A 13669-nucleotide genomic window follows, 5' to 3' on the forward strand; every position below is an offset into this window, starting at 1 on the left:
CAACAGGTTCCTCGGTCACGTACTCGTCTCCCGGCTCTACCCAAAGCAAGAACACAAGCAAAGGAACAACAGTCAACCACGATGCAATGCACAAGCAAGATGATGCAAAATATGACATGATATGCGAGATGTGATATGCAATGCATATGCGTGCTCCGAAAGGGAAATAAAGATCAAGGCATCAACTTGGCAAACCAAGTGTGCCTCTGGAAAGATGAGATTATTTTGGGTGAAATCGATATAAAGATCACCGGAAACGGATGCACGGTTTCCAAATGGCAAGCGAAACAAGAATGGCACAATCCTGCGATTAACGGCATGATGCCATCTAGAATGCAACAAGAAACTAAGCTACTGCACTCCAACATAACAACAAAACATATGACAGTTATGTACAAGAGATGCTTGACAAAACATGAACACTGAGCTACGGCTAAATCACACAAGAGCAGGTTCAAACAAGCATGGCAAAAGTGCAAAAGATATCAACATCACAGACTTAGTGAAAATACTAACATGTCAAAAACAACATCAGGAAGCAATTTTTAGATCAAGCAAACAACATGCTACAGGAACATATCATAGCAATACAAGGCATGTCATGAATCTAATAAATGCATAGAACGAAAGTCCCTTAGTGATCATGAGCCAAAAAGGCAAAGAAGATATGATGGCACCCATGTAAACATAGCAAGTTTTATTAACAGTTTCAGACTTAGCAGAAAACAGAGCATGGCATAAACAGAATTATGAAGGCAACTTTGCGAGATCAAACCACTCATCACAAAGCATTGCATGACAATATAAGCATACCAATAGCAAGATGACATGTTCATGAAGCTAACCATGGCAAGAGCAAGTTCATAGCATGCATGGATCACTAGCAACAACCATGGTAAAATTGATTAACATGTAAACAATCTGCCAGCAACATTTTATAGCAAACGTAGAGCACGAACAAGACATTATAGGGCACTACATAGTTGCAAACAGGGGCATGGATGGATAGAGCATAACCATATGTTCAAAACATCCTTACTGAAGCATCTCAAAATAAGCATGGATGTCACTGTAGCATCAAGTTTACATGGCATCAAAATAACATCAGGAAAATTACTTAGTAAAATCCGAAAGCCCCTGAAAACAGCAATATCACGAGGCCTAGTTTGCATGCTTGTGCTAGTCACCCCAAAGATCACAAAAATACATGGCAAGCACTTATGTTAGGATGGCATGGCATAGTATAAAACACATGTAGAGCTCATGCCCATAAGATGCACACATCAAATGCAACAAAAATGACAAATCATCATAATCTGATAAGTAGTAGTAGTAAACATTTTATAGCACTCTTGCATCAATGATTAGGGCATCAAGATGAACTCAAACAAGCATGCTACAATGTAATGAAATGAAGAGCATCTCCCATTTAACATTTTGATATATCATATGCATGAAACGGAGCTACGGTCAGGGAGTTAGGAGGCAATGAACAGAGCATGAAAAAGTTACAGGGAAAAGACTTAGACAAAAATATACCATCCGGATCTTAGATCTAGGGTTCATGGGCACGGATGTCGAGGCGAGGCCGGGCTCGCTGGAGCTGGACGCCAGGGTGGAGGGAGAGGTTGGTGCGGCTGGGGCTCGCCAGATCTGGAGCTAGGAGGTGGAGCTCGCCGGCGGAGGGCGGCGACCGGGCGGAGCTCGGGGTCGGAGGCGCACGTGGGCGGCGGGGGTGAAGGACGGGGGCGGTGGCCGGTGGCGAAGAAGCGGGGTGGCGGTGCCGGGGTGGAGCGGGCATGCCAGCGACGAGGCGGCGGTCAGAGGATGAGGCGGCGGAGGGAGGAGCGCAGGCGCTCGCGGGTGGCACCCCGGGCCGGGAGGGCCAGGCTCAGGCCCCGCGGGCCGGCGTGGTGGATGGCGGTGGGAGGACGCATGGCGCGCCCCGATTGGCCGCGGGCGGCGGCAGATTTCTGTCCGGTGAGGCCGGACGTGTCCGGTGGTGGCGGGGGATGTGGATCTACGGTTTGGACGAAAAATTCGAGGAAGAAGACATATTTATAGGTAGGAGGAGGTAGGAGTGTCCAAATGGAGTGTAGTTTTCGCCCACACGATCGTGATCCGATGACGGAGGACATGGCAGTGGTTTAGATGGGTAAATAGGCTGTTTTGGAGGGATGTTGGGCTGCAACAGAAAAGAGGCTTTTGCGGTTACCCGGTTAACCGTTGGAGCATCAAACGGACTCCAAATGGCACAAAATTTGACAGGTGGTCTACCGGTGATGTACGAAGGCCAATTGACAAATCTCAGTCCATTCTGAGAACATTTAACACCTGCTCATGAAAAGAGACAAGAGGGGTGCGCCGGTGCAAGTAGGAGTGTCGGATTGCAAAATGGACAACGGGGAAAAGCTCGGACGCATGAGACGAACCCGAATGCAAATGCGATGCACATGATGACATGGTATGAAATGCATGGCATGAACACAATGCAAAACGAAGACAAAACCCAACCACGAAGGGAATATCATATCGCATCTCCGGAAAAGGCAAGAGTCGGAGTTACAAATATGGAAAGTTGTATCCGGGGTGTTACAACACTCCACCACTACGAGAGGATCTCGTCCCGAGATCTAGGATGGCATAGGCGGGAAATGCAAGAGGAAGAGGAGAGGTAAAACTAAATTGCTTCTTTGTCAAACGGGTGAAACCATGAACCTTGAGAGGTTAAACCATTTTGAGAAAAGAATACAACGGAGATGAACGAAGTTGAAAAACACTCCATTAGAAAAGAGGAACGAGGAAGAACAAATTCGAACAACACTCCGCTTGAAAAGAGATGCAACACTCCGGTTAAATGGATAAGCATGAAAGAACACGATCCTCACAAATCGAGATGATGAGTGAAGAGAGCAACATCACAATGCCTCCGAAACAAAAGTAAAATGGAATCGAAAGACGGAGGAGAAAACAACATCTTCTACCTCAAATAAGCTTGAAAAGGCATCCTTAGGAGAAGGCTCAAACGGATTTGTTGGAAAAAATCAACAAAGAAAAGAGTAAACTTGTTGTGGGATTATGGAAAACACGTCGAAATCTTGAGGTGAAATTCTGCCACTAACGAAAAACAACAGATTGGATTGATACAAACAAGGAAACGAGAAACTTATTTCACCGGGAGGATAAATGAAGAACTTGGGTCATTTATACGCACCACAATAGCAACATTCCTTAGGGAAGGCTTTAGGTGAAATATAACCAAAGATAACTCCAAATAAGAGATTGATGGATAGCAAAGGATCTCATGAACGAATTGAAAATGATGGGTTTAAAATATGTCATTCCAGACAACTTGTGAATCATGAAACACGAAGGGAAATTGTCAAGAAAGACATAACACCACCTGAAAAAGATAAGATAGAAAGAATTGCACTTCGGAATGAAAGATGAAGAATGTTTGAACTCCTCAAAACAAGACATGCGTTGAGCCCCATGTTTATTTGAGAGAATATCTTGGCAGATCATAACTTCGAGTGAAATCTTGAAGAACAATTGAAGAATGAAAAGAATCCTTGACAAACCACCATGTTGAGCCTTCATGAGAACTCCGGTAATAAAAGAATGATCAAAAAAGTGAAGTATGAAAGAATAAGATTGAAGCCTTGCAATGATTAGATGGAGCTTCGTGATGATATAGTCGAGAAAACTTGGAACTCCGGAAAGAAGGATGAACAAATGAGATCAAGAATTTTGATGAACCTCCGGAATAAGGAATTGAATTCACTCGATGAAACAAGAATAAGAATTACATTATGTTTATCATTAACCAATTAAATTGATAACAAGCAACGGATTTGGCATACTACTCATTCTCATTGGAAATGATAAAGGAGAGACATAGCGTAAACTCAATGAACCACCGGTCGGATTTGGAAACAACGAAAGAATTGATATGCTAACGAAGGAAAAGCAATCTTGAATGAACCACCATAAGAATTGAAAATGAACGAAGAAAAGATAAAGAAACACCGGGGAGAATTAGAGAATGAATGACGATACTTGAGGGAATTTAGATACATGAGAATGAAGAGATCATGATCTGATTAGAGAAAACTTGAATGATGCACCGGTAAGATTTGGAGAAACTAGAGCTGAAAGCTGGAATGAATAATTCTGAGATGATGGGCTATGGATAGTCAAACTGAAAAGACTCCTGAATTGCTCCGGATGGGTGAAAAGAATTCTGACAATCAAAAACAATTATGAGAGGATGGCATCAAGCTTGAACTGAGAATCTTCGAGAGAAAGCACAAGATTTAGAGGAAACACTTCTTCGGTCTTCAAATGTTGAGAACGACGAGAAGAAAACAACACCAAATTGTTGAGACACTCCAGAATAATGAAGAATAGAAAGGTTGAACCAACGATGAAAAGAATTTGACAGATCTTGGAGAAAGACATTTGACTGATGACAAATCATTCTTACGTCAAACTTTGAAATGAATTTGAGGATAACTCCGGAAAAATTAGAAGAGTCGGGTAAGATCCTGGGAAAGACCTGTGGGTTAGGGCCCACTTAAAAGAAACACCGTTGAAATGATTTAAAAGAGAGATTGCACCGGTTTAATTGAATGGCTTGAATGAGATAACAACCTCGAGATAGGTTGAATGGATTAGGAATGAAAACACGCATCTCCTGAGATATCTTCAGTACTCCATAACAAATGAATGGCGAGAAGTGGATGATTAAGAGGTGCACCAACATGGAAAACATTTAAAACGAGGAAAGGGATATAATCAACACCAAGAGCTTGAATTGAATCCACCAGAGAAGAAAGAGAACGAAGAATGATGAACTAGTAGAACATCTTCATGAGAACCACCGGGTAAGAACATTGACTGAAAAGAACGAAGAGAATTCACATGAATAAAATGGATATTTGATTAAGAAATCTGAGTCCTTGAAGAAAAAGGGTGGGAGGGCGGGAAAACAAAGACAACATGGGCAGATGGAATGGATACCGTTGAGAAAACTGAGAGGTGATCTTGCGAATGGGAAAAAATGATGGGATCATCTCGAAGAGAAATGCACCGGTTGGAAATGGAATTGAGATGACAATCTCGATAAATAAGAAGGGTTAGTATTCACATAGGAATATGAGAACACCACTTAGAAAAGGTATGGAATCCACACTTGACACTGAAGCAACTCAAATACCACAAACCGAAACAAAACAAAGGATTTGGCTTGCAGAATAAGCCGGAAACAAACATATGGTAGACCCCATATCGTATCATGTGTCTGTTGGAAAGATATCCTACGATATACTTGAATTCCCATTTATAAACTCCCGAAACTTTCTGGTTATGCAATCAGGTGTTGGGGATACAGGGGAAGCATAATATCTCACCCAAACTAACAATACCTACATCCAGTTGTATCCATCCTTCAACACATAAATAAGAAACCTTCGGAAATCATTTACCTCAACCTTCGAAAAGCATCCGTTATACGAGTTATGGAAATACTCCCGAACTCATGCCCCAGTACTGGGTGGCGTCGAGGTTATCTCACCAGCAACTGCATAAAAGAGATTTTCGATGTCGGCGAATTTAGGTATTCTAGAACTGCAACGATAAAATTGTGACGACAACACCTCAGAGCTCAACTCCCCGGGACACTGCCACAACCCCTAAATGTCGGGACACACCAAGAACAATGTTCTCGTCACAAGACTATCAGAACGATTCCAAGATACCCGCGTGATCCTAAAAAAATTCATGAAATTTAAGGAGATAAGAGTCAAAACTTCTACGTCAGGAGGCCTCACCAGAGCGACGAAGGGACTGAGGAGTAAAAAGAATCCTACTCCCTGATATATATAATCCTACGACTCAAAACATTTTGTTCTAGACTCAACAACGTCAGCGATTCGATCAAGCAGGGGTCTCCTAAGTCGGGGCAGGCTTTGATTACCAACTTATAACACCCACAATGTGGCTATATCTCCCACGTGTCGGGGCACGACTTAGAGGCATAGCCGCATGGTAGGCATGTCGCAAGAGGGGTAATCTTTACACATCCCATGTATTGAATTAGAAAGAGATAAAGAGTCGGCTTACAATCTCCACTTCACACCATACATAAACATCCTTACTGAAGCATCTCAAAATAAGCATGGATATCACTGTAGCCTCAAGTTTACATGGCATCAAAATAACAGCAAGAAAATGACTTAGTAAAATCCTAAGTCCCTGAAAACAGCAATATCACGAGGCCTAGCTAGTTTGCATGCTTATGATAGTCACCACAAAGATCACAAAAATACATGTGAAGCACCTCTGTAAAGATGGCATGGCATAGTTCAAAACACATGTAGAGCTCATGCCCATAAGATGAACACATCAAATGCAACAAAAATGACAAATCATCATAATCTGATAAGTAGCGGCAGTAAACATTTTATAGCACTCTTGCATCAATGATTAGGGCATCAAGATGAACTCAAACAAGCATGCCACAATGTAATAAGATGAAGGGCATCTCCCCATGAACATTTTGATATATCATATGCATGAAACGGAGCTACGGTCATGGAGTTATGAGGCAATGAATAGAGCATGAAAAAGTTACAGGGAAAGGACTTAGAAGAAAATATACCCTCTGGGTCTCAGATCTAGGGTTCATGGGCACGGATGTTGAGGCAAGGCTAGGCTTGCCGGAGCTGGACGCTGGGGTGGAGGGAGAGGTTGGCGTGGTCGGGGCTCGCTGGATCTGGAGCTGGGAGGCGGAGCTCGCCGGCGGAGGGCGGCGACCGGGCGGAGATCAGGGTCGGAGGCGCACGCGGGCGGCGGCGGCAGCGAAGGACGCGGGCGGCGGCAGCGAAGGACGCGGGTGGCGGCCGGTGGCGCAGAAGAGGGGCAGTGGTGCCGGAGTGGAGCGGGCATGCCGGCGACGAGGCGGCGGCCGGAGGACGAGGCGGCGACGGGAGGAGCGCTCGGGTGGCGCGGGCGCTCGCGGGTGGCACTCCGGGCCGGGAGGGCCAGGCTCGGGCCCCGCGGGACAGTGCGGTGGACTATGGCGGGAGGACGCGTGGCACGCCCCAGTTGGCCGCCGGCGGCGGCAGATTTCTGTCCGGTGAGGCCGGACGTGTCCGGTGGCGGCGGGGGATGTGGATCTTAGGTTTGGACGAAAAATTCGGGGAAGAAGACATATTTATAGGTAGGAGGAGGTAGGAGTATCCAAATGGAGTGTAGTTTTCGCCCACATGATTGTGATCCGACGACGAAGGACATGGAAGTGGTTTAGATGGGTAAATGGGCTGTTTTGAAGGGATGTTGGGCTGCAACACAAAAGAGGCTTTCGCGGTTTCCCGGTTAACCGTTGGAGCATCAAACGGACTCCAAATGGCACAAAATTTGACAGGCGGTCTACCAGTGATGTACCAAGGCCACTTGATAAATCTCGGTGCATTCCGAGAAGGTTTAATACTCGCTCACGAAAAGAGACAAGAGGGGTGCGCCTGTGCAAGTAGGAGTGTCGGATTGCAAAACGGACAACGGGGAAAAAGCTCGGACGCATGAGACGAACCTGAATGCAAATGCGATGCACATGATGACATAATATGAAATGCATGGCATGAACAAAATGCAAAACGAAGAAAAAACCCAACAATGAAGGGAATATCATATCGCATCTCCAGAAAAGGCAAGAGTCGGAGTTACAAATATGGAAAGTTGTATCCGGGGTATTACAGAGGAGGTCGAGTCGCCACCTCGTTCGGAACGTCGATCCAAGCAATCTCAGGATCCCGCGAGGAAGCGTGGCAAGGCAGTGCCTCCCAAAGCCCAAGAGCACAGACGCACTCGGACTTCATCTCCGATGCCAACTGAGAAGGCCGTCAAGCAGCTTAAGACTGCTCCTACGAAACCTCGGAAGGCTCTACCCAAGATCAAAGTGGATGTTCCCGTCACCTCTGCGTAAGTATTTTACCTTCTTTTTCCCTTTCTCGCGTTGTTTGGGAGCTGCTGCATGTTAGTCGACTCATTCTGATGTTTAACCGAGTGAGTTCTAATGCTTTCAGCGCAACTACTTTTGTGACCTCCATGGACATCGATAAGGACAAGGACAATGAGGAGACTGAGAATGCGACCACTTCCAAAGCAGGTACAACTCCACCACTTTTCCCTTATTTTGCCAACTAGTACTGCCAATCAACTGAGCTCTAACCGTCGAGTCCTTTGCAGCACCACCGAATGTCATTGATCTTCTGGACGATGACGAAGGCATGCCTCAGCAGATCATGGGAAGAAAGAGCAAGACCTTGAGCAGGAGGGCGCCCGCGAGCAAGGTGTCCCAGTCGACACTGGTGTCAGAAGCAGTGACCCAGCAATCAGGGACCCAGCTCGAACCTTTGTTTCTTTTGCCGATCCGTTATCGACTAATCGTCCTTCGGCATCGACTGCCCAAGACTTTGCTCCGACCATACAACTTCATACCTCATATCCCCTAGCTGCTCCAACCATTCCACAAGCTCCACTCTTCGCCACCCATCATGTCCCGGAGGACCAAGTGAGTGTTGCCAAGGAAGCTATACGCCAGGCAGGCCTCATGATGGAGCAGATGAAGGTGGTGCGCGAGGCCAGCCAAGCTGCTTATGATGCTAGCTCGGCTCTCTGGTCCAATGTCCAGGTTGGTTGTCTTCTGACTGATCTTTATCTTGACGCTAGTTCTGTTAGGATATGCTACCCAAAAACCGCTGTGCTTTGTTTCAACTTTTCTGAGTTTTTTTACTTGAGTCGACTAGGTTGTGTCAATTGTATCTTTGAACTAGTGGGGGCACACAGAGTGCACCCATTGGGTGTAGTCCCCGAGGCCGTCATCGAATGGTTGGTTAGGCGGGGGTCTTGTCAAAAATGTCTCTTTACTATTTTTCTACTCGGTCTAAATAGGTCGTGTCGAGTGGAATCCGGACCAGTGGGGCACACTGAGTGCACTCACTGGGTGTAGTCCCCGAGACCATGGTCGACTGTGGGCAGTCGGCAGTGGTCTGAGAATAAGTATTGCCTCTCTCTTTTTTTCGACTAGACGGACCATGCTTATTGAAAAGTCAAACCAGTGGGGGCACGCTAACTGCACCCACTGGGTGTAGTCCCCAAGACTACTGTTGAATGTTTGATTCGGCAGTAGTCTTAGAACTCTTTTTGCTGTAATGATGTGAACTTGTATCTTATCACTCAGAAGCGATCGATCTTTGATGATCCACTCTCGACTGACGTGTCTCATCTATCGACAACAGAAATCTTGTGCATTCAGGGCTAAGTTCGCTGAACTCGAGCAGAAGCAAATTCAGCTCAGCCTTGATCTGGAACTGTCTAAGCAAAACCTTCATAAGGCCAAGGACGGAGCAGCTGCCATGGGAGGTAACCACTTGTTGACTGTTTGCTTTGCCAGCTTTTACTTTTTGCCTTTTGAACCGAGTGGCTCCACTCGAATAGATGTGCATAGCAAAAACAGACAACTCCAAGCTCGTTTGAACAGTGTTATTTCTTTAGACAAAATGAAGCAGGCGCTAGAATAGAAGGACCTTAACCTTGCCGCTGCTCAAAAGACGGCACGGGAGAAAACTAAACTTGCCGACAAGAAGCTGGCTTTAGTCGGCAAGCTAGAAGAAGAAAATGCCAAGCTAAAGACTGTCGTCGTCAAAGCCAAGAAAGAAGTCGTGCAGCTAAAGAAGGATAAGGTGGTTCTGACCGACAAAGTTGAAGATCTCGCTCGGAAGAGAGACGAACTGGAGGTTTATCTGGGAGAACTTGCCAAGAAGTTGTTCCTTATTCTTGAAGGTACTTTCCCTTGTCCGACTGATTTGCCGCTGTCGACTCTTCATGTAGCTGTCGACTCATCAATTTTCTGTGTGTGCGGAATTCTGTCAAAACTTCGAGGAAAAGACTGGGTGGATTGAGAATGAGCTGGACCCCATAAACTCCCCCATCAAGGATGAAGCTGCAATGGACGTGCTACACCTGGAATCTCGCCTCGCTAGCATCACCAACTATCTAGCTCAACTGAAGGTTGCGGTATCACGGATCGACGCGGAGCTCTGGCCGAGGGAGACATTCCAGAATGATCTCGAGTCTCTAATGACTCGACTCAACGAGATCCCCGGTCGAGTGCAGGCGTGGAAGAAGTCATCTGCCCGGTGCAGTGCTGAAGTAGCTCTGTCTCTGGTCTGCGTCCATTGCAAGGAGGTCAAAGAAGAAAAGCTCGTGGCCCTCAAGGTTGCCAATACCAAGAGGCACAACTTCCAGTCCTTCATGGAAACCTTCCTCAATGCTGCGACTCGTATTGTTGATGGAATCTACCTGGACGAGTTTGTCGAGCCAGCTAGCCCTCCTCCCGTCAAGTGAACAAACTTTAAGCCTCACTTTTATTTGCCTCGGGATGCCAAGTGATTTTGTAATTGTTAAACTCCTTCAGGCTTGACGCTCGAGTACTGCCGTTGGAGGTTCTGGACCTTGATGGATTTATCTGAACTTGGCTTTTCTATGAATATGCTTGCTTTGTCTTTGCTGGTTTTGATTCCCTTGACTCTGAGTGAAACTCGATTCTTCACTCGAAATATACAGTGTGTTTGTGATGCAGCTCCAACGAGATTGCCATGGACATGAGCAACAGATGTCGTGTACGACCTGCACCTCATCGTCCTTACGGATCAGGATGGAGTAGACGTTGTACTTGTGTCGAAGCTCTGACAAAAGGGTCACGGACATCAACACTAGATGCTATGCACGACCTGCGCCTCGTTGTCCTTGCGGATCAGGATGGAGCAGCCATTGTACTTGTGTCATAGCTCCGGCGAGAGAGTCATGGACATGAACACTAGATGCTACGCACGACTTGCACCTCGTCGTCCTTGCATATCAGGATGGAGCATGTGACCCAATTTCCGAGTGATAAGGTTGCTCCTCACTTAGAATTTGTTTTGAAACTTAGGCGAGTACAGGACTGCAGCTAAGACTCCGAGTGAGAGGGTTGCTCTTCACTTGGTAGGATTTTTTTAAAACTTGCGCGAGTATGGAACTGTAGCTAAGCCTTTGAGTGAGAGGATTGCTCTTCACTCGGTAGGATTTTTGAAACTTAGGCGAGTACGGAACAACAGTTAAGCCCCTGAGCGAGAGGATTGATCTTCACTCGGTAGGATTTTTGAAACTTAGGCGAGTACGGAACTGCGGATAAGCCTCCGAGTGAGAGGATTTCTCTTCACTCGGTAGGATTTTTGAAACTTAGGCGAATCGAGTTCGCAGCTAAGCCCCCGAGTGAGAGGATTGCTCTTCACTCAGTAGGATTTTTGAAACTTAGGAGAGTACGGAACTCCAGCTAAGCCCCTGAGTGAGAGGATTTCTCTTCACTCGGTAGGATTTTCGAAACTTAGGGGAAACGGGTTCGTAGCTAAGCCCCCGAGTGAGAGGATTTCTCTTCACTCGGTAAGATTTTTGAAACTTAGGCGAATCGGGTTCGCAGCTAAGCCCCCGAGTGGGAGGATTGCTCTCCACTCAGAGTGTTTTTGAAACTTAGGCAAATCGGGTTCGCAGCTAGGCCACCCACTGGGGGATTTGAACACATGTATTGACGGGATAACAACCATTAAGATACTGCAAAAATCTTGTCTTTGATAAGCAAACTGAATGATTCTTATTACAACTCATTGACTTGAGTGTTTAGGTATAAAAACGGCAGAGTAGATCAGCATTGCACGAGTGTGGCTCGTATTTCTTTGTGGCTACATTGTAGAGGTGATACGCTCCATTGTGGAGCACCTTGGTAATGATGAAGGGACCTTCCCAAGCCGGAGCAAGCTTGTGAGGTCGTTTCTGATGCACGCGGAGCACAAGATCTCCTTGGAACGCTCAACCTCTGACATTACGGGCATGGAATCGATGCAACTCTTGTTGGTAGATGGTCGACCGGATCAGAGCCATCTCACGTTCTTCCTCCAAGAGGTCAACTGCATCTTGGTGTGCCTGCTCAACTTCAGCTTCTGTGAAAAGTTCCACTCGCGGAGCATTGTGGAGTAGGTTACTTGGAAGTACAGCTTCAGGGCCATACACCATGAAGAATGGGGTTCGGTCAGTGGACCGGTTTGGAGTTGTTCTTAGTCCCCATAGGACGGATGGAAATTCAGTGACCCAAGGCCCAGTAGCATGCTTCAGATCATGCATCAGTCAGGGTTTCAGCCCTTGAAGGATCAAACCATTCGCCCTTTCTGCCTGCCCATTCGACTACGGGTGAGCAACTAATGCGTAGTCGACCCGAGTGCCTTGGGAAGTGCAGAATGCTCTAAACTCATCAGAATCAAAGTTGGAGCCATTATCTGTGATAATACTGTGAGGGACTCCATATCTAAAAATTAGCTCTCTGATGAAACTGATGGCAGTGCTCGAGTCAAGATTCTTGATAGGCTTGGCTTCGATCCATTTAGTGAATTTGTCGACCGCCAAGCAAATGAGTGAAACCACTTCTGCCGATCTTGAAGGGTCCGACCATATACAATCCCCAAACAGCAAACGGCCAGACAAGTGGAATAGTCTTCAAAGTAGACGCAGGTTTGTGGGACATGTTTGAATAAAACCGGCAACCTTCGCACTTGTCGACTATATCTTTAGCCATCTCATTTACACGTGGCCAGTAGAATCCTGCTCGGTATGCTTTGTCCATGATGGTCCGAGAGGACGCATGGTGACCACAGGTCCCTGAGTGGATATCATTGAGAATCATTCGACCTTCTTCTGGCGTGATGCATCGCTGAGCAACCCCAGTAACACTCTCTTTGTAGAGTTGTTCACCTATCACGGTAAAGGCCTTGGATCGACGGACAATCTGACGGGCATCATCTTCATCCGCAGGAAGCTCCTTACTGAGCAAATATGCAATATATGGCACTGTCCAATCAGGCGTGATGGCCAACACCTCCATGATCAGGTCGACTACGGCTGGGAATTCAGTTGGATCGGTAGAACTCTCTGGTTGTGGGGGCTCTTCTGTGAAAGGATCCTCTTGAACTGGCTGGGAATGGAGATGCTCCAAGAACACATTGTTGGAAATAGGCTCCCGTTTGGAACCTATCTTCACCAGGTCATCAGCTGCTTGATTCTTGACTCGGGGTATGTGGTGGAGCTCTAACCCTTCAAACTTCTTTTCCAACTTTCTTATTGCATTGCAATAGCCAGTCATAGCTGGGATCTTGATGTCCCACTCCTTCATCACTTGATTGACCACTAAATCTGAGTCGTCGTAAACCATTAGGCGACGGATGACGAGTGAAATGGACATACGCAACCCATACAGAAGTGCCTCATACCTAGCTTTGTTGTTGGAAGAATCAAAGTGAATCTAGAGAACATAACTGAGTTTATCGCCTCGTGGAGATACCAGGACAACTCCAGCACAATAACCATTCAGCATTTTGGACCCATCAAAGAACATAGTCTAATGTTCCGAGTTAATCTGAGTCGGTTGCTGCTGTTCAATCCACTCGGCGAGGAAATCTGCTATTGCTTGGGACTTGATTGCTTTCTTTGCCTCAAGCTTGATATCCAAAGAAAGGAGTTCAATCGCCCACTTTGCCACTCGACTAGTTGCATCTCTGTTGTTCAGAATTTCTGACAATGG

This window comes from Triticum dicoccoides, chromosome 1A (assembly GCF_002162155.2).
Source record: "Triticum dicoccoides isolate Atlit2015 ecotype Zavitan chromosome 1A, WEW_v2.0, whole genome shotgun sequence".
Classification (NCBI taxonomy): Eukaryota; Viridiplantae; Streptophyta; class Magnoliopsida; order Poales; family Poaceae; genus Triticum; species Triticum dicoccoides.